This window comes from Pipistrellus kuhlii, unplaced genomic scaffold (genome assembly GCF_014108245.1).
Source record: "Pipistrellus kuhlii isolate mPipKuh1 unplaced genomic scaffold, mPipKuh1.p scaffold_m20_p_29, whole genome shotgun sequence".
Taxonomy (NCBI): Eukaryota; Metazoa; Chordata; class Mammalia; order Chiroptera; family Vespertilionidae; genus Pipistrellus; species Pipistrellus kuhlii.
In genome coordinates, this window is record NW_023425528.1 from 1,424,838 (window position 1) to 1,452,278 (window position 27,441).

The 27,441-nt window shown below is 36.4% G+C and overlaps 1 pseudogene; it reads right to left on the reverse strand.

Annotated features, from left to right (window-relative positions):
• Positions 1 to 325: 325 nt before the first annotated feature.
• On the reverse strand, positions 326 to 27,092 carry LOC118728203 (annotated as a pseudogene).
• Between the last annotated feature and the right edge of the window lie 349 nt (positions 27,093 to 27,441).

Here is a 27,441-nt window from a genome sequence, read left to right on the forward strand (position 1 = left end):
TGCTCCTTTTGCTATTTTTATATTCAATCATGTTCTAGACATTAATTGGTTACTTACAACACAGTCGTATTTATTGTAATACAGATAAGTAATTTGCAATTGGATGAAAATTGATGGATGGAAAGTGATCATTAGAGATCTTATTGAAGTTCTTGCTTCTCAGCATCACCATGTAATGCCAAGAACCGTAAAAAGACTACAGATGCTTCAGGAGATCCTAAAGCTAATAGAATTATGCAGCTGATTTAACCATGTTGCAGTGATATGAATACTACAATTTGCTTAAACACCAACGTATATTTTTATCCCAATAAAGTTACCTAATAGACAAGGAATACTTTATTCAAACCCATCAGAGAAATTGACAATTTGGATCTGTAACAAAGCATTGTGTTTTAAAGTATAGGCCAGTAATTTTATATGAGAGTGTACACTGCTCTTCATATAAATGAACTGACCAGACCAGAACTTTTCAATGTTTAAAACAGAGTAAGTTTCCCTGTAAAAGCAGCACTATAGTAACATTTTAAATTTAGTATTCCTCTCCTTCTTCCTCACCCTCTCCTTCAGCAGAATCCACACCAACTTCCTCATAATCCTCCAGGGCAGCCATGTCCTTATGGGCCTCAGAAAACTCTCCTTCCTCCATGCCCTCACCTATGTACTAGTGGACAAAGGCACACTTGGCATACATCAGGTCAAACTTGTGGTCCAGGCGAGCCCAGGCCTCAGCCATAGCTGTGATATTGCTCAGCATGCACACAGCTAGCTGTATTTTGCCAAGGTACCACAGTGGGAGGCTGATAATTAATGCCAACTTTGAAACCAGTGGGATACCAGTCCACAAACTGGATGGTATACTTGGTCTTGATGATGGCAATGGCAGCATTGAAATCTTTGGGGACCATAGAACAACAGGCAGCAAGCCATATATTTACCATGGCGAGGGCCACATTTCACCATCTGGCTGGCTGGCTCAAAGCACGCATTGGTGATTTCTGCTACAGAAAGCTGTTCATGGTAGGCTTTCTCAGCAGAGATGACAGGGGCATATGTGGCTAGAGGGAAGTGGATGCAGGGGTAGGGCACCAGATTGGTCTGGAATTCATTCAGATCAACATTCAGGGCTCCATCAAACCTGAGAGATGCAGTGATGGAGGACACAATTTGACCTATCAACCAATTTAAGTTAGTGTAGGTTGGGCACTCAATATAGAGGTTTCTATGACAGATGTCATAGATAACCTCATTGTCAATCATGAAGGTATAATCAGAGTGCTCCTGGGTGGTGTGGGTGGTGAGGATTGAGTTGTAGAGCTCAACTACAGCTGTGGGGAGCTGTGGGCGGCTGGGTACTAGTAAATGGAGAACTCCAGCTTGGACTTCATGCCATAATCAATGGAGGTATGTTCCATCATCAGGGAAGTGAACCCAGAACCAGTTCCCCCACCAAAGCTGTGGAAAACCAAGAAGCCCTGAAGACCTGCACACTGGTCAACCAGTTTCCGAATTCGGTCCTGGAAGAGGTCAATGATCTCCTTGCCAATGGTGTAGTGTCCACGGGCATAGTTATTGGCAGTTTTCTATTTTCTAATTCATTAACATCTGATCTTATTCTTTCCTAAATTATTTTTTCTTTGAGTTTATTTTTTTTTACTTTTTCCAGATATTTTGTTGTTGAATAATTCATCTATTTTTTCTTTTCAATTTTGTCAATATAAGTATTTTCATAATTTTTGTGTGATAACTGCTTCTGCTATAGTCCATTGTTGTTAATCATAAGAAATTCTCCAATTTTTGTTCTATATTTCTTCTTTGGCAAAAAAGTTATTCAATAGCATGTTTTGTTTTGTTTTATTTTTTACAGATAGGAAGATCTTTTATAAAGCAATTGTTATTAATTTTTACTTGTATCACACTGTATATATTTTTTCCTACTAAATTTCAGAAAGAGTGGAAGAGAGAGGAGGGGGAAGGAGGGAGAGAAAGAGAGAAAGAGAAAGACCAGGGATTGAAACTGCAACCTAGGTAAGTGCCCGTGATCCAACGGATTCTCCAAATCCATGATCCTTCAGTGTGCAGGCCAATGCTCTAACCATATAGCTATACCAGCCATGACAAAAAAGTATATATTCTTTATAATCTAGGGTCCGTGTACAATATTGATTGTGAATTGTAGCCTTACCCTTATAAAGTATTTCTTTTAATGCTTTTTAGTCTGAATTCTACCTTCTCAGGTATCAAGATCTTGACTACTGCTCACTTTTTATTTGATTTTATTTATCTGAAAATAACTATTGTTTTATTTTTAATCATTTGAATCTTTATGTCAGATATGTCTTTGTTATAGTAAAAAGTTTGTAATAAAGTTAGATTCTGTTTTTTCAGCTAATCTAAAATATTTTCTTTTAATCTCTGAGTCAACACAATTTATATTAGTACCATTTATATTTATAAATACCATTTATATTTATATTCATAGTATTTATGAAGTTTTTAACCTCAGTTCTGTTCTCTATAAAATTCTATATTTAAAGTCCTTTTTGCTATGAGGTCTCTCTGTCTCTAAATTAATGTTGGTATTTAGGAAGACTTTATTTTTTGTTCTGATAATTGTCATTATATTAACTATTTTATGTAGCATACCTAATCTCGTCTTCCTTTTAAGGTACTTTCTATTGTTTTTTTTTTTTTTTTACTTTAAGCATTATTGAAAATAACTATAAACTGGTTCTTTTTTTCTCTTTTCTTTACCAATCATCTAAAGTTATATCCTTATACTCCCAATAAAAAAATATATAAGGTAATTGCCAGCTTACTAATATATCAACATATGTGTAACTCCATCTATTGAAAAAAAAATCCACACTATTAACTAGTACATCTAGTATTTTATTTACCATTGATTCTTCTCCCCACTTTTTTTTAATGTTCTTGCAGACTTTGTGCTTGACATAGGCTTTTACTTTCTTAAATTACTTTAGGAGCTTCTGGCTTAAAGCATTTCAGTCAACAAGTCTGATGCTATTTTATTTTAAAGTAATAAAACTATGTCCTCTCACTGTGCACACATCTTCTGTACTATATATACATTGCATGCACATCTAGCCCTTAAAATTAATATCTGAATTTTCTCTCCTCTTACTCATATTGTCCCTACCCCAATACATTTGTGTTCTCTTCCCAGCAGTTTCTTTTTGGTACAACATTACAATCATCTGGAAAAGTTCTTTCATTGGGCATTTCCAAACCTTGAGGGCACAGAACACCCTAGTACCCTTTACAGTTCCCTTATATTCATTGGCAGGTTTGGGCTACAGGATCCTTTCCAGTTCCAACTATCCTCAGCACTTCTTTCAAGGTGTTCCACCTTGAATGGAGAAGCCTCCCTTTGAGAGTGAAATTTTTTGGTGATTTCTCTGTTCCCTAGCTCTTGATATTGCATTATTGTCTCCACACAACTTCTTGCTCCCATATTACTGCTGTTTTTCCATGGGTCTTTCTCTTCTAAATTACTTAATCCTACTCATTAATATTCTGGGCCTTAACAGGCTACCTCATTACATGGATTTGCTATTTATGGATTGTTGTTAGCCTATTTGCTGTGTGTGTGTGTGTGTGTGTGTGTGTGTGTGTGTGTGTGTGTTTGCATGTATGTTAGAGAGAATATGTGTAAATTCAGGCAGAGGCAAAAATCACAGTGCCTCCACTTCTGCCACTATCTATGAGATGTCCTGCTTGATCAGAAGATGTATGATAATTTTGGAGTGTGAATTTATGCTCAGCATAACTTTATCTGTGGAAATCCTGAGAAGCCTGGTATGAGGGTCCATATCTCCATAAATGTGTGCTAGGCTCTGAAAGACATCTTAGTTTACTACCAACCTAACTTAATTTCTCAGTTTATTTTTTTCTTGGATCATACAGCTACTATTAACTAAAACCAGAAGACCAGTATAATCAGGCCTATTGCTAAGATACTATCCTCAGGAAGCTTTTATCTACTCAGACCTATGCTTATTTTGCTTTGTCTTCAGGTGGACTTTTTTTTCTCTCCAATCTACTCATTCGTTGAGTATTGTTATTTCAAGTTTTTGAGAGATGAGGAAGTTCTGTTGGAATTCTCCTCCTTGAATTGGCCCAAAGCTGTTACCCATAGTAAGTGGCCTATTATTTAAAGAGATTGACACACAATTTCAGGGCTTTTGTGGGTTTGGCTTCAGTATACCATTTAGTTTTCCAGCTCTCTGTTTAGTTTTAATACTTGGGAATTTCCCTTACTTTTCTATGAGCTCAGCTATGTATTGATTTGAAAAACATAAGTATTAGATTTGATCCATCATTTCTGCATTTTTGAGGGTTTGGGGGCTGTGTGCCAAAATATCTAGTTAATCATTTTGCTAGGGATACAAGTCTTGATTCACAGTTTAACAATTTATACCCTTATTGCTCTCACCTATACAATTATAAGATCCTTATTTCCCCATTTCTCCAGTCTTTTCTGCACAGCATTACACTCTTACAAATCAAATGCAGGCTTTTCTAAATATAATTGCAGATCAAATGCAAGGCTTTTATAAATCATTGCATTTTTAGAAATGTATTTTACATTTCTAAAAATGCAATTAGATGCCTATTGTCTATAGATGCTTTAGTCTGATATTCAACATTATTTACTATCTGGTCCTAAACCACTTTATAGGAATTCCTATGTTTTTAAATCCCTCTGGGAGTGTCAATGTGATATGGCTGATCAATAGGATTGATGTGAAATAAATGAGTTCATTTTCTATCTCTGCTGCTTTCTAGCTACATGATCTCAGCCTCAATTTTCTTATCTGTGCAATTCAAAAACAAAACGTTTCTCTAATTATATGAAAGAATTGCTTGGAAAGCGAACTGAGAAAACCTATGTAAAATGTATTCTGTCAACTGAAAAGTGCTGTCAAATGATGTGTTAATTTGCTTTTGTTTGCCTTACTCATTCTTTAAAGCTAAGTTCAAATGCCACATCTTTTCTGAAATGTTCCACGAATCCTCTTTGGTACAGACAATATTTTATCAGTACTTACCACATATTACTTTGCATTGTTAATTGTCCATTGCTCTCATATTCCCAATTAGAGTGTGTATTTTCCAAGGACAGGGACAATGCCTGAGTCCCCTCACATAACTCCTTAAATATTGTAGGTGCTCAAGAAATATTGTTCTCAAATATACCATCTTAGGGTAGGTATAAATGTGCCAGCAATGGGCTTTCATTAAAAAATTCATTTTTATGTTAAAAATTTTATATGTGTTGACTCACTTCTTAAAATAATCTTAGCTTTTCTATTTCTTAAGACCACTATTTGTGATAAAGTTTTCTCCAGGTCATCAGGTATACCAGATGTTTTAGCTGATTTATTCAATATCTGTTTCAAATCTTAGATTAGCCTTCTGAATGGCAGATGCTACAAAAGTGAAAAGTTACATTTTCAATATCACTTGTAGCTATGGTTTCAGTTTCCCCCAATCAGAGGCATAAGCCCAACACTTGCATTCATAACTGCATTAAATGTTAGGAAAGTCACTAGCATAAGAAACATCTATTTTGCTGGGAGCATGAAGTAGTTCTACATCTAATTATTTTGCCAGTGGACCTCTGATTTCCAAATCATAGTACAGGTGATATGCTTTTGTGTAGCACTTTTTTTTTTACAGTGGTTTCTTAATTTTCCTGATTATTGGTTGTAGTGTAGAATGCATCTCTTGTGGAGGGATAATTCTGCATTATTCTGGAAGTTATTCATGGTCCCCAATCTAAATCTTACTCACTCCATCCTTCTAATGATTCTGTAAGCACAGAATTCCTGTATTAAAAATCTCTGTGCAAAGCATCAAATTGTTTGTTTTATAGATGGACACTTCCCAAGACTATTTCTAAAATTCTGGATCATTAACTATGTCACATATGCAAACATGTCCATGCATCCTAATTTCATGATATTATTAAGAATAGAGTTTTCCCCCTATTTCAATTTTCATGAAACAGTTTTCTGAAAACCATTGTATCAGTTAATTATGATGGCCTCCACAAGGTAGTGTGAGAACTCACATCTTTATTTTACTTAAGCTTTATCGCCTTGCTTAATCTTAACTATTCTAATATTGTTAATGTAATAAAAGCATTCTGAAGATCAGTAAGAGTAGAAAACAATTACAAAAATGTTAAATATAACCAATATACAACTAAGAAGATAGAGATAAAAACAAAAGTAATTGGATGATTGTCATAATTTGAATATGGCTAGCCTGTCAGGTGTCCTTCCACTTTTATTTTATTTTATTTTTTCACAAAGCAATCCTTCTAAATGGTGAAGAGGAGCTGGCTGTAACAGGAAGCATACCAAAGCTAGTTGCCAATTGTGTGGGTCATTTATGTCAATGATGGAATGGGCGGTGTTAAGAATGTCAGTCAGTATACAAAATCTTTCTTGAACATTTGATGTTTTGTGCATACAACTTCACACTCAATTAGGCATGCAACAATGTGTACAAAATCCTGTTGCAAATTGCACTCAACTGCTTAAATAGCTTTTTCCATTTATTTTCATGTAAGATTTCACTTTATACCATGCCAAAGGACATTCTTAGACATTTTCTTTCAGCCAAATTGCCAGAAGTTTTGCGGGACAAGGAGAATTTTCTCAGAGGGGAGTGCTGAACAATGTAAGTGTTGCAAGTGTGCGGGTTAGGCTAAGCAGAATTTAATGAGTTAATTTCTTTTTCAAGGGGGCTTACTTTTTATACCTCTACAAGAGCCTTAATAATCACAGGCAAACAAACTCTTTCAAAATCTTTGACAAAAAGAATGCCACAATAGCTCCAAATGAATTGATGAAATGTTTCAAAGCCTTTTATTAGAATTCTGCAAATAGGGAACAGTCTGTGAGCAAAGCTTCCAAAGCATGACTTTTTGTTTGACTGCCAGAGTGAGCACAAGAGCAGTAGCTTCGCTCTGTGTAGCCTCACAAAGAGATACCTTTGATAATGTGGAAGTCTTTGCTTATTTTATCTTTGATCCTTGCATTTAGCCTTGATTGGGTCTCTGTGATCTAGTCAAGCTAGTTAGCTAAATAGAAAGCTAATTATTAGTATATTTTCTAATTTTCCTATCTGCCAAACATCCACTATTGTTGTCTTTCAGTGTACCTCGAAGCAGGTGTCTAACAGACCGTTATAAAAACACCCAGCTTCTGCCACTTAGCAATTGATTTTGGACAGGGTACTTAGGCACTCTGAAGATTCTCTTTTCCCTACTATAAACTTTGAATAACAAATACACCTAACCCACTGGGCTGTTTTGTGGAATAAATAAGGGTGAATGTTTATAAAGCACATAGCACATTGTCATTGTAGTAACATCTAAATAATGTTAGTGTTTTTTTTTTCTTCTCATTTCCCCCCTCTTTCCACAGTTATAATCTTCAGTCTGTGATATAGGATTAGCTAAACCTGTGAGTCTTTGTGTGTGTGTGTGTGTGTGTGTGTGTGTGTGTGTGTGAGAGAGAGAGAGAGAGAGAGAGAGAGAGAGAGAGAGAGAGAGAGAGAGAGAAGGAGATATTTGTTGTATTATATATATTTGTATCGTGAAGTTTTTTTTTAATCACAATTAGGTGATTGATTTGAATTCCTGAGCAAAGGAAGCTGTGTCAAATACAAATCCCAGTGCACGAGATACAATTTTCTAAGAAAGTCATTGCTTTCACGTATTTTCAAATAAAGACAAAGGATCTCAGTGAATGTGGATTTATCAACTGTTGTGGCACCAAAAAATTATTTTCCAAATTCATTTAATGACCATAAAGTTTTAATAATATAGGTGCGGAGTGTGTGCAGAGAATATTTTCCCCTTAAATCACCCTTTTTGTTCACTTTCTCTTCCATTATTTCTAGATTAGGTGCTAAGAAATATTTATTAAATATGTTCCACAGTTTAAAATCTCCTCAGAAGGCATTCCAGTTTATATGTTCAACTGTAATAAAGGAGAATTTTGGTCACAAATCACTTCTCTGAAATACATTTTTAGGGATTCTAAACTAATTAAGTTAGAAAGTGTCATCATCCTCACAAACCCACAGAGGAGAAAAAATACTTCAAAGACAAAGAAGTTCTTCAAATTTAAAACCAAGTTTTAAAACCTAAAACTTACCACATCAGAATGACTTGACCAGATAAAGCAGTTAAGTGGAAAAGACCTAGAATTGGAGAACTAAAAGGATTGGATTCTATGTCCATGGTAATAAAGTCATACACCCACATAGGTGATGAGCCAAATGCAGGGTAACAATAAATGGTGGAGCTGACTCTATGTCTAATGGGATGGCAGTCACTTGGCTCCAACCAATTGTTGCAATGTGGGAATTTGAGTCTGGTAGTTCTGTATATTCTAATTTTTAAGAAAACTTGAGATTACCAGTGTTCCTCAATGGTTGAGCATCAACCTATGAAACAAGAGGTCACAGATTCAATTCCTGGTCAGGGCACATGAAAGGTTGCGGACTTAATCTCTGGTAGGGGGTGTGCTGGAGGCAGCCAGTTGATGTTTCTCTCTCATCAATGTTTCTATTTTTCTATCCCTCTCCTTTCCTCTCTCTATATAAAAAAAGAAAATAATCTATAAAAACATATTTATAAAAAATAGAAAGAAAATCCAAACAGCCAGATTTTTAATATGAATTCCCCCAATTTTTACATATCGACAAAAAATTCAAATATTTTTTATAACTTTATGTGAAACCAAACAAAACACATTTTCTGGGTTGACTACAACTCTTAATTTAGTTTAATCATCTATTAGTTGTGTGATCATAGACAATTTATCTAAGTTATTTATGCCCCAGTTTTCTTTTCCATATGTGATGTATTAGAAACATACAAATTATTGCCTGTTTTGTGAATAAAGTTTTATTGGAACATAGCCACACTCATTTGTATACATATGGTCTATGGCTTCTTCCATGTTACAACAACAAAGATGAGTAGTTGTGATAGATATCATATGTCTCATGAAGGCTAAAATATTTAATATCTATCCTTTTATATAAAATGTTTGATGACCCCTAGCGTAGATCATTGGCTCTTTATGTATTCAACGTGTTGCTGGAAGTGAGAGAAAATAGTATGTTCTAAACAAGTACACACATGTGATTATTCCTCAAAAGAAAAGATTATAAAAATAAATTATAGTCTATTTCATTGTTGGCCCCCATCTCCTGAACCTTCCTGTATCCATACCCTTTACCATGTAACTTCACAGGGCCTCACACCTTGACTCTGGGATCAGGCATGCGACTTGCTCTGGCCAATTGTATATTAGATATGTGACACAAGCAGAGGCTCCAAATAGACACATGAATTGATGCCTACTCTTTTCTTCTGTCATTATCATTGCCAGGAGAACATACTTGGACTAGCCTTTTCCAGTAGGGGCAGGCAAATCCCTTTTAATAAAAATGTGATATGCAAAATGAGCCTCACACCCTCACAAGATGGCTGGCCCCATTTTGTCACAAGATGGCCACCCCCTTGTCATAATCCTATATAATAAAAAGGTAATATGCAAACTTATTCTCGCACGCTCACAAGATGGCCACCCCATGTTGTCAAAAGATGGCCAGCAGGGGCAGGCAGTTTGGGGGCAACCAGGCCTGCAAGGGAAGGAAGTTGGGGGGATAAGGCCAGAAGGGGAGGGCAGTTTGGGGAAATAAGGCTGGCAGAGGAGCAGTTAGGTGTCAATCAGGCTAGGAGGGGACTGGTTAGGGGGCGATCAGGCTGGCAGGCAGAAGCAGGTTAGGAGCAATTAGGCAGGCAGGCAGGCGAGTGGTTAGGAGCCAGCAGTCCTGGATTTTGATAGGGAAGTCCTACTGCTGGTTTAGGCCCAATCCTGCAGGGATTGGACAGTCATACATCCCCAGAGGGGTCCCAGATTGGAGAGAATGCAGGCTGGGCTGAGTGACACCCTTTTTTTTAATTTTTTTTTTTTTTTTTATAAAAGGACAGATAATAGACAGGTTTTAGGTTTTTTTGGCCATATAGTTCTGCTACAACTACTCCACATTGCTGATGCAATGCAAAGGTAGCTACAGACAGTATTAAAAAATGAGGAGGTTTGTTCCAATAAAACTCTAGTTACAAAAATAGGTGGGCTGACTTTGGCCTGCTAATCCCTATATTGAAAGAAAAGAGACATGTAGAGCAGAGCTCAGTCACCCAATCCATCCCAGCTGAAACATCAGACCAGCCAGCTAACTCATAGTCATATGAACAAATCCAGACAAGAAAAGCAGAACCACCCAGCTCAATCTCAGATGCATAAACAGTACATACTTATTGCTGTTTGCCACTAATATCTTCAAATTGCTTATAACACAGCAAAAGTTAACTGGTTCAGTAATTATATTATTACTCACCTAAAACAGAAGAAATTTGTATCTCAGGCATTTAAAAAATCTTCTCTCTCTCTCTCTCTCTCTCTCTCTCTCTCTCTCTCTCTCTCTCTCTCTCTCCTCATACACACATTCACACATACACACACTGTAACTAAATTATATTTTAGACACATTGAGTCTACACTTATAAGAAAAGCTACAATTTAAATATTGCTTACTACTGTGGGTGAAGCATTGTGCTAAGCACCTAACTCAAAACATAACCCTAACCTTTATTTAAACCAAAACCATAACATGAAAGCTAACTCTAACCCTAATACTAGCAATAACCCTAATCATAAACTCAACCCTAACCTTAACTTTAATCCTCAAAACTATCTTGCAATGTAGACGTATATATATATATATATATATATATATATATATATATATATATATATATAATTTTTTTTTCAGATGAGGAAACTGAGCTTGTCAGCCTGGCCAAGGTTACATATATGTGAAATATCACAACTGAATCTATGTACAGATTTCATAACAACCAATAATTGAATACATTATACATAGATATCTGTCAACTCAGCTAATGTTTCACAATTCAATGTGATCACTTTATTTCATTCCAATATAATTTTTAAAGTATCTTTTATATAAACAAAATGTTTATAAATATCTTGATGGAAAATGTGACATTAAAATGCAACCAGCCAAAACTGGTTTGGCTCAGTGGATAGAGCGTCGGCCTGTCAACTGAAAGGTCCCAGGCTCAATTCCAGTCAAGGGCATGCACCTTGGTTGTGGGCACTTCCCCAGTGGGAGGTGTTCAGGAGGCAGCTGGTCAGGATTTCTCATAGATGTTTCTAAGTCTTTATCCCTCTTTCTTCATCTCTGTAAAAAATCCATAAAATATATTTAAAACACACACACACACACACACACACACACAAAACCAGTTGATTTGGTTGCAACCCATGTATGTGCCCTTGACCAGGAATTAAACTCAGGACCTTTCTATGCACAGGACAAGGCTCTACCACTGAGCCACACCATCCAGGAGCCAAGATATATGAGACATTTCACACGGACAGCCAAGCTCTCCTCCACCCAATTCCCATGCTGCCCCAGGGCCCTCACCACCACACTGTTGGTGGCCATAGCAGCTGTGAGCAGCTCATTCCCATTTTAGGAGTAGCAGCTGCCTGAGCAGCCTGCCCAGACCAAAGAGCAGCAGCCCCATGAGCAGACCTCCCAAGTCCGAGGAACAGCAATTCTGAACAACCCGCACTGGTCTGACGAGCAGTAGCTGGGTGAGTGGCCAGCCCCTGTCTGAGGAACAGCAGTTGCAGCTCACTCCAGCCTCAGGAACAGTAGCTGCACAAGCAGCCTATTCCCCCATCTGAAGAGCAGTAGCAGTGCAAGCAGCCGCCAATGACCCAGGAGCGGAAGCCACATGTACAGTCCACCCTGTTTGAGGAGCAGCAGCCCACCCCCATCCAAGGAACAGTAGCTGTTCAAGCAGTCTCCCCCACCAGCCAGTGAGATACCACTGGTATGAACAGCACCAACCAGAGGAGCTGCTGCCAAATGAGAATTAGCCACTTCTGCTACTGCATGAGGAACAACCGCAACCAGAGGAACCACTGCCATCTAAGGAGCAGCCCCTGCATGACTTGGCATCTAGATCAGTCGGAGAGACCAAAAATAGGTAGGCAAAGAAACCCCTAAAGGAAAGGAAAGAATGAATCACCAGAAAATCAGCTATGTGTAAGAGAGGAATGCAGTATGTCAGAAAAGGAATTCTGGATAAGGGTCATACAGTTCATAAACTGGATGGCGGAAAAATCAACAACTTATTTAAGAATCAAGAAAAAAAATGGATGAAAAAAATCAGTAAATTATGTAAGAATCAATAAGAAATGAAGAGTGATATAGCTGAGAGAGAAAAAAGAAAAAGAAAAAACACCATGGAAAGTTGCAAGAGTAGACTAGGAGAAGCAAAGGACCAAATTAGCAAATTAGAAGACAGGGAAGCAAAACACACCCAAACTGAACTGCAATTGGAGAAAAAAATTAAAGACAGGAGGACAGCCTAAGGGAGCTATGGGACAACATGAAACGAAGCAACATACAAATAATAGGGGTACCAGAACAACAGGAAGAGCAACAATGGTTAGAAAATCTATTTGAAGAAATTATGTCAGAAAACATCCCAGATGTGGGGAAGAAAAAAGTCACATAAGCAGAGAGCCCCAAACAAGATGAACCTGAAAACACCCACACCAGGACACATCATAATTACAATGGCAAATGTTCAGGACAAAGAGAGAATCTTAAAGGCTGCAAGAGAGAGACAGGAAGTTACATAAAAGGAAGCTCTCATTAGATTATCAAATGATTTCTCAACAGAAACACATCATGCCAGAAAAGAATGGAAGGAAATTTACAAAGCGATGCAAAACACGGGACTGAATCCAATAATATTCTATCCAGCAAAGCTATCATTCAAGATGGAAGGGGAAATAAGAAGCTTCACTAACAAAAAAAGACAAAAAAAAAAAAAAGACAAAAAACAAAACAAACAAAAAAACAAAAACAAAAACCGGGTGTCGGGGGGAGCTTATAAATCTACTAAGCCAGCAATGAAAGAAATGCTAAAGGGACTGGTGTAAAAAGAAGAAATAAAATGGTAAGAAAGAATACAGGCACAAAATTAAAAATGGCTATAAACAATTACCTTTGAATAATAACTGTAAATGTAAATGGACTAAATGCTCCAATCAAAAGACACTGAGTGAGCGAATGGATAAAAAAAAACATGACCCATAGATCCTGTCTACAAGAAAGCCACCTCAGGACAAGGGTCTCACATAGTTGAAAGTGAAAGGTTAGAAAAATATCTTTCAGGCAAATGGAAATGAAAAAAGAAAAAAAAAAAGCTGGGGTAGCAATACTTACTTTTGACAAAATAGACCTCAAAGTGAATGCCATAACAAGAGATAAGGAAGACCATTTCATAATACTAAAGGGATACATATAACCAGAGGTTATAATCCTGATAAACATATATGCACCCAAATGCTGGAGCACCCAAATACATTAAAAAAAAAAAAAACCACCAAAAAACCAAAAGACTCCTGGAATATATTAAGGGAGAGATTAACATCATAGTAGGGGACTTTAATACATCACTGACATCACTGAAAAAATCCTTTAGAAAAAAAGTCAGCAAAGAAACTGCAATTCTACATGACTCACTATATCAGATGGACTTAACTGACATCTTCAGAACATTTCACCCCAAAGCCATGGAATATATGTTCTTCTCACGTGCACATGGAACATTTTCAAAAATAGACCACAAATTGGGTCACAAGCAAAGTCTCCCCAAATTCAAAAAGATTGAAATTATATCAAGCATTTTCTCAGACCACAATGGCATGATATAAGAAATAAACTACAATAAAAGCAGGCCTCAAAATTCAAACACTTGAAAGCTGAATAGCATGCTATTAAACAGGGATTGGGTTACCAAAGAGATCAAAGAAGAAATGAAAAACATCCTGGAAACTACTGACAATAAAAATACAGCAATCCAAAATATATGACATAATGAAAGCAGTCCTGAGAAGGAAGTTTATAGGTTTTCAGACCGACCTCAGAAAAATAAAAACAAAAAAAGTTAATAAGTCATCTAACTCTATAATTCAAAGAATTAGAAAGAGAGCAACAAGAAAAGCCCATAGTGAGCAGAAGGAAGAAGATAATAAAGATCAAAGCAGAAATAAATGACATAGAGATTAAAAAAAACAACAACACCAAAGATCAATGAAACCAAGAGCTGATTATTTGAAAGGATAAACAAGATTGATGAACCTCTAGATATGCTCACGAAGAAGCAAAGAGGACCCAAATAAACAAAATCAGAAATGAAAGAGGAGAAATAACAAAAGACCCCACAGAAATACAAAGGATTGTTAAAAAAAATATTATGGACAATTCTATTATAACGAACTAAACAATCTGGAGGAAATGGACATATTCCTAGAAAAATACAACCTACCAAAACTCAATCAGGAGGATTCTGAAAATCTCAATAGGCTAATAACTATAGAAGAAATTGAAGCAGTCATCAAAAACCTCCCAGCAAACAAAAGCCTGGGGCTAGACGGCTTCACATTGGGAATTTCAGAAAACATTCAAGGAAGAACTGAAACCTATCCCCCTATGACTTTTCCAAAAAATTTAAGAGTAAGAAACACTTCCCAGCTCATTCTATGAAGCCAGCATCACCCTACTACCAAAACCAGATAAAGACAACACAATGAAAGAGAATTACAACCCAATATCCCGCATAAACATAGATGCCAAAATCCTCAACAAAATTCTAACAAATCTGATATAGCAATACATTAAAAAGATCATACACCATTACTAAATAGGATTTACTTCAGTGATGCAATCATGGTACAATATTTGCAAATCAATAAACATGATACATCACATAAACAAATTGAGAAATAAAAATCACATAGCCATATCAATTAATGCAGAAAAAACATTTGACAAAATCAAATAGCCATTCTTGATAAAAATTCTCAGCAAGGTAGGAATAGAAAGGTCATACCTCAACATAATAAAAGCTATATATGACAAACCTAAAGCCAACATCATACTCAATGGGCAAAAACTAAAACCAATTTCCCTAAGAACAAGAACAAGACAGGGATGCCTACTCTCACCACTCCTGTTCAACATAGTACTGGAATTATTAGCCATTGCAATCAGACAACAAGAAGAAACAAAAGGTATCCAAATTGGAAGAGAATAACTAAATCTGTCCTTATTCACAGATGACATGATCCTGTACATCGAAAACCCTAAAGTCGCCATAAAAAAAAATCAGTAGACTTAATAAATGAATTCAGAAATGTAGCAGGATACACAATTAACACCAAGAAATCTATGGAATTTCTATACACAAATAATGAACTTACAGAAAGAGAGACTAAAAAAGCAATCCCATTTACCATCACACCGAAAAAAAATAACATACATAGGAATAAACTTAACCAAGAAGGCAAAAGACCTATACACAAAAAATACAGGACACTGAAAAAAAATGAGGTAGACATAAACAGATGGAAGAACATACCATGTTCATAGATTGGTGGAATAAACATAATCAAAATGTCTATACCATTTAAAGTGATCTATAGATTCAATGTACTCCCCATTAAAATACCAACAATATATTTCACAGACCTAGAACAAACTTTCCAAAAATGCATCTGGAATAAAAACAAAAAAGACCCTGAATAGCTGCAGCAATCCTGAGAAATAAGAACAAAGTAGGTGGGATCTCAATATCTGAGATCAAGCTGTATCAGAAAGCCACTGTTCTCAAAATAGCCTGGTACTGGCAAAAGAACAGGCATATAGATCAATGGAGTAGAATAGAGAACCCAGAAATTGACCCAAGCCACTATGTTCAATTAATATTCAACAAAGGAGGCATGAACATATAATGGAGTCAAGATAGTCTCTTCAATAAATAGTGTTAGGTAAATTGGACAGACTTATGCAAAAAAATAAAACCAGACCACCAACTTAAACCACACACAAATATAAACCCAAAATGGATAAAGTACTTAAACATGATACCGTAAACCATAAAAATATTAGAGAAATCCACAGGCAGCAAAATCTCAGACACATGCCAAAGCAATTTCGTCACTGATACTGCTCCTAGGGCAATGGAAACTAAATCAAAAATAAACAAATGGCTAATTCAAAATAAAAAGCTTTTTTACATCAAAAGAAACCATCAACAAAACAACAAGAAAGTCCACTGCATGGGAGAATATACAATGAGTGGCCAGATTATTATGATCTCTGACCGCATAATAATCTGGGTACTAAGTGTATATCCTATATAATAAAAGGATAATAATGCAAATTGTCCCCTTGACCAGGAGTACAACCAGCAGCCAGGCTGGTCAACCGTCCATGTCCCCTTCCCCTGGCCAGGCTGGCCCAAACCCACCCATGCAGAAATTCATGTAGCAGGCCTCTAATATATCTGGACACACTCTCTCTCTCTCTCTCTCTCTCTCTCTCTCTCTCTCTCTCTCTCTCTCTATATATATATATATATATATATATATATATATAATGCTTTCAGAGATCATAATAATCTGGCCACTCAGTATATATGTCAATGTTATCTCTGATAAGTGTTTAATCTCCAACATTTACCGTGATCTCATACAACTTAACAAAAGGAAGATAAACAACCCAATCAAAAAATGGGCAACAAACCTAAATAGATACTTTTTGAAAGAAGACAGTAGGAAGGCCAAGAGGCCTATGAAAACATGCTCAAAGTCACTAATCATCAGAGAGATTCAAATCAAAACATCAATGAGGTGCCATCTTGCACCTGTCAGAATGGCTATCATCAACAAACCAACAAATGACAAGTGCTGGTGAGGATGTGGAGAAAAAGGAACCCTTGTGCACTGCTGGTGGGAATGCAGACTGGTGCAACCAATGTGGAGAACAGTATGGAGGTTCCTCAAAAAACTAAAAATGGAATTCCCATTAGACCCAATGATCCCACTTCTAGGAACATATCCCAATAATCTAGAAACACTCATTAAAAAGGATATATGCACCCCTCTATTCATAGCAGCACAATTCACCATAGCTAATATTTGGAAACATCCTAAGTGCCCATTATCATATAAGTGGATTAAAAAACCGTGGTACATCTACACAATGGAATACTACGCTGCAGTAAAAAAGAAGGAATTCTTACCATTTTCAACAGCATGGATGGAACTGGAGAGCATTATGCTAAGTGAATTATGCCAGTCAGAGAAAGATAAATATCACATGATCTCACTCATTTATGGAATATAATGAACAACATAAACTGATGAACAAAAACAGATCCATAGACAGAGAAACATTGATCAGACCTTCAATCCTCAAAGGGAAGGTAGGGGAGGGTGGTGGTAAGGGGGAGAGATCAACCCAAGGACTTGTATGCATGCATATAAGCCTAACCAGTGGACACAGACAACAGGGGGGTAAGAGAATGGATGCGGGGTGGGGGGGACAAGGTGGTAATGGGGGAATAAGAATACATATGTAACAGCTTCATCAATAAAAAATTTAAAATAAATGAACTAAAACACAACCAGTTAAAAATTTTCCTATATTCTTGAATGAATTTAAGATATTCATGAAAACTGAATAGATATCACTGGGATTTCAGAATTCTATCATTAATAGAAGAGCTTTGAGTAATTCATGACAAAATCTGAGAAGTAAAAGGATAGGTCAACTTCAATTTGTATGTGATAATTCAGTGTAATTTCTTTTATACTTTAAAATATATGATAGTGATACTATTTGTATAGTTAGAATTTGTAAACTTGTGAATTTTGTCTCCCATCCAAGTATTTTTTTAAAATCAGCTATTTCCCAGTTTGTCTGGTCACTTTAACTTTAGGAAACAAAACAGGTAAAGAATAGCCGAAGCCGGTTTGGCTCAGTGGTAGAGCATTGGTCTGCGGACTGAAAGGTCCAGGTTCAATTCCGGTCAAGGGCATGTACATTGGTTGCGGGCACATCCCCGGTGGGGGGTATGCAAGAGGCAGCTGGTCGATGTTTCTCTCTCATTGACGTTTCTAGCTCTCTCTCTCTGTCCCTTCCTCTCTGTAAAAAAATCAATAAAATATATTTAAAAACAAACAAAAACAAACAAACAAAAACAGGTAAACAATAATACTTCTCTAATTAGCAAGAAAAATGAATAAAGAATAATTAACTCCTAAGCCCTTAATTACAGCAAAAAATAAATAGTAAAAATAATGGAGTCTGAAAATTCAGCAAATAAATTTAAGGTATCAAAGCCTGCATTGTAATTTTTTTCATTATCTGGCCTCCGAATCTGAACTCAGTTTTGAATGTGAGCAGTGGCGATTACATTTTTTTTCACATGTCCAACAGCTTTTATTAAATTCTAATTTTATTTTACAGTTTAGTTGTTTGAGTTTGAGAAAATCACTTAAACTCTCTGAATCTGAATCTCCTAATCTATAAAATAGAGATAATAGTGCCTAAATATTTAGAATTGCTATGAAAATGAAAATGCTGAGGATACAAAATGCCAAGTAAAGTCAGTGCCTGGCATATACATAAAAATTGCTCATTAGATGTTTGTTGAATCTGATTCTGTTGCTGAAAATAACAGCAGTCAGTTGAGTGTTTAACCTTTATTTACATAGCATTTAAAGGTACATCAAGTGAAATAATTATATGATTTAGTGAATTACATGTTTGAATTGATTGTGCATTTATTATTTTCCCTTGTGTAAAGGATATTAGGAGGCAAGCAGGCATGTGTTTGTTGACATAGGACACTGATTCCACCATAATCTCTTAAACTTATTTTGGTGTCAATAAGTGTTTTTAGACACATGAATGCTCCTAATGTCTCATTTGACCTGTATCCTGAATGATAAATTATGATATATCATATAGTAGTTATTTGGGTAAAATGTCCAAGAAATAATTAGAAGGAAGTGAAAAAAATGAATATTTAAAACAAATCTGGTAATTTGAAGATGCAGGAAATACCTTAAATGAAAGAGATTTTCATATAATTAAGACAATAAATCAGTTACTATTATCTAAAATTTAGACAGTGTTTAGTGAAAAGTTTTTTTAAAAATCCAGAAATTTTGAGTGTTAAATATTACTCTACTCTGACACTTACTAGTGGAATGATCTTGGGGGCAAGTTTTTAAATGTGTAGTTTCCTGATTTCTATGAAATGACAATCACTCTTCATTCATTTATTTAACAAGTTTTAGTTGAGTACCACTGTATGACTTACACCATGTAGGAAAGGTGAGTAAAATGGGCAAGGTACTGTCTATCATCTATCTATCTATCTATCTATCTATCTATCTATCGATCGATCGATCAATCGATCTATCTATCTATCTAATCTATCATCTATCATCTATCTATCATCTGTCTAATCATCTGTCTCATATTTTCCATCCTTGAAAAGCTTTTCAGCACAGTCTCTGGTAGTTATTTTGTTCAAGAAACAGTTAATGCTTATTCAACTATCTGCTACTAATTGAAAATTGTTGCAAATCTACACAGGGCTAGTTCTGTGTAGAGATCAAAATGGCCTGTTTGCATTAAGTACATGATAATAAAGCTGCCCTAACCAGTGGTGAGACCTCAGAATCATTTATTTTTAGCATATAAAAGTGTTTATTAATAAAAAGTTGCATTGCATATCTTCTGCTGCTGCTTATTCAAAGATTTCAGCCTCTATTGAACAACATAAACAGACCCAGAGAAAGAAAAGCAGCGATCAGACTCTCAAACCTCAGAGGGAAAGTAAGGGAGGATGGGGGTAAGGGGAAGAGATCAACCAAAGGACTTGTGTGCATACATATGGGCCTAGCCAGTGGCCATGGACAACGGGGGTTGAGGGGTGCATATCTAGGGAGGGGTTTGGGATGGGAATGGGGGAATAAGGACAATTATGTGAGACCATAATCAAAATAAAATTAAAAAATAATAATAAAAAAAGATTTCAGCCTCTAAAGTATTTGAATCATTCACATCACTACCTTGTGTTTTGTAAAGGAACTTTAATATAGGACCATATTTCCCCACTCCCCCAGCAACCTCACAATTGCTGCAGTATTTTTTATGCAATGACAAGAATATTTGATGATGAATTCCAATAGGAGCAGAATTATATTTTTATTTTAAGTATATGTTAAAAGCATTTCTTTGTAATATATCTTCTTCCTAGCTGTACTCTGCCACCATCCTATCATATAGTAAGAGTAAGGAGATATTTCTTCAAAAATAAGTTTTCTGTTTGAGAAAAAGGAATATTTGTTCATTTATTCCTGGTATCTGATTCACATATTTATACATAATTTATATAAATAATACATGTTATTTATCACCTCTCTATCATCTATCTATCTTAATGGTTTAATGTGAAGCAAATCAAATCTGGTCTGTGGTTAATTGAGATCTGAGGAAAAAGTTAATTATTGTTAACTAGCTTTTTAGTTGAAGAAAGGAGAAAGGCAAAAGAATATAGCAACTTGCGCAATTTGAACTGATATTGACCATGGCTAGAATGTTGAGTGGGAATAGGAAGACCAGTAAGACATAGGTTTAGAGAGGTAGTCAAGGGCCAAATTATGCACAGCCCTGTATGGAGAACACTGATGTTTTAGGGTAGGGCATGGGATGATGTAACTTCCGTGCCCTATTCATCCTCTTCCTATCATACTGGTTTTACTTTTTGCTAAAGCATCTTTATCACCTTATTTCTGTCAATCAGGAAATGGACCTTTTTCCTTTGTCTTCTAGTATTCCCCTGTACACTTGATTCTGAAACCCACCCAGCATAAATTACTTCTGTTAAACATGAGTAGTTATTAAATCTATGCTTACTGATAGACACAAGTTTTCTCAAACATAAAAATAGGTTCATCTTTTCATTAATTTTCTCACAATGTACCAAGGCAACAAAGGTGTATCCAAGGTGCAAAAGACTATCAATATTTAAAAATAATATGCTCATGCAGAATTAAGTGACAATTAAGAAATGAATATGTTAATATTCAGCTTTTTTTTAATACTGCCAAGTTTCTTTTTATGCATTGCTCTTTAAACTAGATTGACCACTTTACGTATTTATCTCTCTTTCTCAGAAAAAGTTTTACATAGTGATTTCAGCAGTTTCTACCTCTACCTTTCCCTTCTAGTTTCGTTCTTTCTTAAATCAGTGAAAAATATCTTTTGTTCTCTATGAAGTCATCAGCTGTTTTCTGTGACTCTTTTCTCTATGTTGACCAAACTACACCCTTCCTCTGCATCATTTTAAAGCCACTCTTTCAGTGGCAGGAATATCTCCCAATGGAAATAACTCAAAAATATATTTTATACATTCTTTGCTTAGGGTAATTAAAAATATATATTTTATTGATTTTTTACAGAGAGGAAGAGAGAGGGATAGAGAGTTAGAAACATCAATGAGAGAGAAACATTGATCAGCTGCCTCCAGCACACCCCCCATTGGGGATATGCCCGCAGTAAAGGTACATGCCCTTGGCCGGAATCGAATCTGGGACCCTTCAGTCCACAGGCCAACCCTCTATCCACTGAGAAGCTCCTGGTAATTTTTTTTTTTATCAGAAACTTCAAGTTGAGTCAATAAGATACTGGGTATATACACCACACTTGCTATAGTTTCTTCTTACTAAGATTTTGTCTTTCATTATCTTCATTTTTTATATTACTTTTAGATGCCTTTGATTAGCATGAATTCTTTTGTGTTTTTTATTATATATATATATATATATATATATATATATATATATATATATATTTCTTTATTTTATATTTGCCAACTTGTAAACAAAGGTTTGTGTAGCTTAATGGGGATTCCTAGTAAAATAGGGAGATAAATTGGTATGACTATCATGTAGGAAGGAAAAGGGAGCCACTGACACTACTGTTTCAGAATTTACAAGGTGACTGGAAAGTACACAATGAGTACTCAGAGATTCAGGAAAAAGAAACCTTTATTCAAAGCAGCATTGCTGGCTCAGGGGATTCCAAGAGCCAAAGTCTGAATGAATACCTTCTACAGTGAGATTAATCCTTATACACTAAGTGGCCAGATTATTATTATGATCTCTAAATGCATAATAATCTGACCACTAAGTGTATGAATTTGTGCAAATGTGGGGTCCAGCCAGCCTGGCCAGTGGGAGGGAACATGGTCTGTTTGCTGGCTTGCCTGCTGGTAGAACTCCTGGTCGAGGGGACAATTTGCATATAAGCCTTTTATTATATAGGATATACATGAGTAGACAGATTATCATGCATTCAGAGATCATAATAACCTGGCCACTCAGTGTATGTATTCCTAAATTCTTTGTTTCCTAACTTCTGGGCTTTTGTGGCAAGCTTTTGCAGCCCTACTTAAGTTAGTTAGAATGAGGAAGTAAGATTACAGCTAAAGGCCTGGCCAGTGACCTCCCCTCTGGCTAAGTGTTAAATTCTGAGTTTGTGGACCTTGTAAACTAGGAGTATTTAGGAAAACAGATTATTGCCTAAGGAAGTGGCAGTGACATAATTATAGGCTAATAAGAATGTGCATTACTGGCACATATTCAGATTGTTAGCCCTCCTCCCCCAGATTGCTCCCTATAAGCTCCTTCATTAGCATATTCAATCTTCTAAAAATAGTAATGATAGGAAGAATATCTATCTTAGTTCTGAATTAATAATACTGGATTGGTGGAGAGAGGCATTTTCAGAAACCCCCATTTGCCATATCTCTCTGGAGCTTTTCCCTCTGATGACACTCAATAAGATAAAGGAGATTCCTTTATCTCATTCCCGTAAATCTTCACTGGATTACTAAATTAGGATATCCTTGGAATTGAGGCAGAAATGCCTGATAATGATTAATTTTTTTTAACAAGTTCCTATATCATGTCTATTTCAAGCAATTGCTTTGATGTATTAGTTTACAAGGGAAAAAATAGTGTTAGTGGCAAAGGTAGGTAAATGGTATTTAGGGTAAAAACAGCCTTTCTGTTGTCTTGCTATTTCTTTTTTTTTTTATTAAATTATTATTTTTGTACATATACCAATGCCCCCCTGCCGTACATACCCTCCCTCCCCAGAGTTTTGTGTCCATTGGTTGTACTTATATGCATGTATACAAGTCCTTCGGTTGATCTTTTATCTCCCTCAGATCTCCCCAACCTCTCATCGTTTGCAGCAACCTGTCTTGCTATTTCTTGTAGGTGCCACAATCTGCACAGAGAATTGAATTTTGATCACTCTTTGTTCATGGAAAAAAGGAAAGGGAAAGGTTGGTATTATTTGCACACATCAACTAAGATGGTAAAAATGAAAATAATCTCTAAGGACAGAAGAACATGAAAGTTTTCAAAATAGGTAAGACATAGACAAGAGTAGCTATTAGCCAGGAGAACAGGTAAATTTTCAGCTAGCCATAGTTATCTTCTAGTGTCTCGCCAAGAGATGAAACATTAACATTTACAGTAGAAAATGATCAATTCTTTCTAGTGAAAAATTGATCTCCATATTTTTAGCCCATACAATAATCATTTGTCTGTGTATGTTTAAATTAATTTTCCCAATATTTATATTATGTCCATGTTAAAAATATACACTATTAATGCATATTTTAATTTAGTTCAATCTGGTAAATTTACTATGCCTTGGAAAGTGCAATGAAAAGCACATCAAAACCACAAAAAGAACTAGTTCTAAAGTATGGTGTGGAAAGTTGACTTTGTAAAGAGGGAAACATAGTATTTTGTATTCAAAAGTTATATTAGGCAAAATGTATGATAATGCATAAAATGATTTCATTCAAGGAATATCCATTTGAAAACCCAACCTTCATCAAATTGCATGCCCCATGAACACAGATAATAATTTGGTAAAGGCCAAGGAAGGGGTGGCAGGGGAAGGTGGAGGTGAACAAAGATGGGAGGGGTTAGAAGAAGGGGGACTCCTGCAATAATGTCAACATGAAATTATTTTAAATTTTAAAAAATGGAGAAACTAAGATGGTGGCATAGATTAACACCTAAACTGCTGCCTCACACAACAATTTCAAAACTACAACAAAAAGACAAAATGAACATCATACAGAGCCACAAGAAAGCTGGCTGAGTGGAGATTCTACAAGTAAAAGAAACAGGAAAGCACACAGAGAATCAGAGGAGCTGCAAAAGGCTGAGGTATGGAGACACATGCTTGGGTGGCTGAGTGCCTGGATGGCTTTCTCTAACGGGAAGGATACAAAAGCTCCCAACTGTGCTGAACCCCAGTTCCAATTGCACTGAACCCCAGTTCTGGGCAGGATGCTGGGTACCCAGACATATACGGGAGGAATCTAGACTGTCAGGAAGAAACTCAGGGGAGCCACTAAAAAGCAGAGGTCTGGAGCCACACCCACAAGTGTGTGAAGAGAGGACTGACTGCTGTATGCTGCTGGCTTTCTCTAGCAGGTGGGAACTCTCCCACTGCACTGAACTCCAGTTCTGGGCGAGAATCTGAGAGTCCAGATTCATTGGGGGAGAAATTGGACTGTCTGGCAGTAGGTGAAACTCGAGGGCAGCTTACTATTAGAAGTGCTTGCAGTGATTACTGAGGGACACTGAGACCCAGTGGCATCATAGGGCAGTGCTGACAAGAAGCCAAGACTGTCTGCTTAGCCCTGAGACTCTACCCCATCCAAGCTGAGGATAGAGGCTTTTGCAAATTTGTAAGTCTTGTCTCATAACACCGACTCCATCACAGAAGTTCTCCTGGCATAGATGCAGCTGAACCTCACAGACAATTGGCCTGGAGTTCAATTCCTCCCAGTGATACCAATAGCAATCAAGAATTAACTACAACAAGGCTATGCACACAGTCCACAAAGGGGTGCACCAAGAGTATCCACCTCAGGTAACTGGGGAGGTCAACCCACTGGGCCATATAGGACACCTAGTACACAAAACCACCCTACCAACTCAGGGAAGCAGCAAAAATGTGGATACAAAGAAACAGATCACGAAAGAAATGGAGGAAAACAAATGACTGGATATATAGTTCAAAATCACAGTTATAAGGTTTTTCAAAAATTTCCTAGAAAAGGCCAATAAATTTAGTGAGACCCTCAAGGATATGAAAAAGGACCAGTTTGAAATTAAATATACACTGACTGAACAAAAAATTATACAGAGCCCCAAAAGCAGACTAGAGGAACACAAGAATCAAGTCAAAGTTTGGAAATACAAAGAAGCAAAAAACACTCAACCCGAAAAGAAAAAAGAATCCAAAAATTTGAAGATAGTTGTAAGAAGCCTCTGGGATAACTTCAAGCATACCAACATCAGAATAATGGGGGTGCCAGAAGGAGAGAGAGAGCAAGATACTGAAAATCTATTTGAAGGAATAATGACTGAAAACTTCCCCCACCATTGAAAGAAATAGACTTACAACACACAGAACCGCAATAAAAGGAATCCAAAGTGGGCCACACCAAGACATATCATAATTAAAATGCCAAGGGCAAAATACAGATAATGTTAAAAGGAGCAAGAGAAAAACAGCTAGTTTCCTATAAGGGAGTGCCCATATGACAGCTGATTTCTCAACAGAAACTATACAGGCCAGAAGGGAGTGACAAGAAATATTCAAAGTGATGAATTGTAAGAACCTATAACCAAGATTACTCTACCCAGCAAAGATATCATTCAGAATTGAAGGTCAGATGAAGAGCTTCACAGATAAGAACAAGATAAAGGAGTTCAACAACAAACCAGTATTATATGAAATACTGAAAGGTATTATTTAAGAAGAGAAAGAAGAAGAAAAAGGTAAATATAAAAATTATGAACAATAAATACATATCTATCAACAAGTGAATCTAAAAATCAAGTGAATTGCTGAAACCGGTTTGACCCAGTGGATAGAGCGTCGGTCTACAGACTGAAAGGTCCGGGGTTCGATTCAGGTCAGGGGCATGTGCATTGGTTGCGGACACATCCCAGGCAGGGGATGTGCCAGAGGCGGCTGATCGATGTTTCTCTCTCATCAACGTTTCTAGCTCTCTGTCCCTCTTTCTTCCTCTCTGAGGAAAATCAATAAAATATTTTTAAAAATTAATAGATAAATAAAAATTAAGTGAATTAAAAATCTGGTGAACAGAATAAACTGGTGAATATAATAGAATCAGGGGCATAGATAGGGTGTGGACTGAAAATTCTCAGGGGGAATGGGTTTGGGGGTGCGGAAAGAGACTGGACGAAAATGTACACCAATGGATGAGGACAGAGGGAGGGAGGTAAGAGCAGACGGTTGGGTTGGAACCGGGTGGAGGGGAGCTATGGGCGGAAAAAGAGGAACAATTATAATTATCTGAACAATAAAGATTTATTAAATTAAAAAAAACCCTCATAGACAACAAAAAATAATGAGTGCAAAATTTAATTTTAATAATCTGGTTAAGTGAACCTCAGGAGAACCTGGTAAATTTACACTGAAGATAAATCAAGGTAGAACTAAAAAGTACATTTTACAAGATTCTGTTTTAACTGCAGTGAGGCATGATATGTAATAGATGATTTAGTTCTGTTTCTCAGGCTCCTTTATAAGGTCTGATAAATGATAAGTTCTTAGGGGAGCAAAGCAAAATTGCTACAAGGAGATGTTGGTGTTATTTTAACTCAAAGCTATTGCCAAGTTGTAGAAAAAGATAAGTGGAGGCAAGATGAGTGGAGGCATAAAAATAAAGAGAATAATGAGAATGGGAGCGAGAGACACAGAAGGGAAAAAGATGCTTCCTGTAATTACTAAGCAGACCCATCAGGACTTCAGCACCTAACTTGTCTGCCCTTTCTCCGCTTAGACCAAACTGCCTACTTACATTCTGATTGTTCTAAAGCCCACTTTCCTACACACCTGTTACTCCCATTTCCCACCTTCACCTTGTGGCAACCTGATTGCATCTGCCCTTCCATAACTATAATGTCCTCTATTCCTGATACTTCAAAAGGTGCCATATTTTATTTGAAAAGGGGACTCAGTGAGCATTTTAATTTTCCAAAGAGCAAAGATTTTTTAAAAGTTGAAAGATCTAGCTCTTTCAGAGTGATCAGCATGTATAAACTAAAATCTCTGTTCTCACTACTTTACATTCTTGCCAAGCTTTCAACATTTTAAGAGAAAAAATTAAAATGAACTTTAAGGGTATTTGGAAATAAAAGATCTGCTTCTGAGCTAATGCTGAAAGAGCATGAAATAACTATAAGCATCTTAAAATAATATTGAGAAAGTTTGGCAGTATTTTAAAGGAGTGTTTAAAAAGTCTCCTACAGTGTAGATCTATAGGAATTTGTGATAGGATTTGAA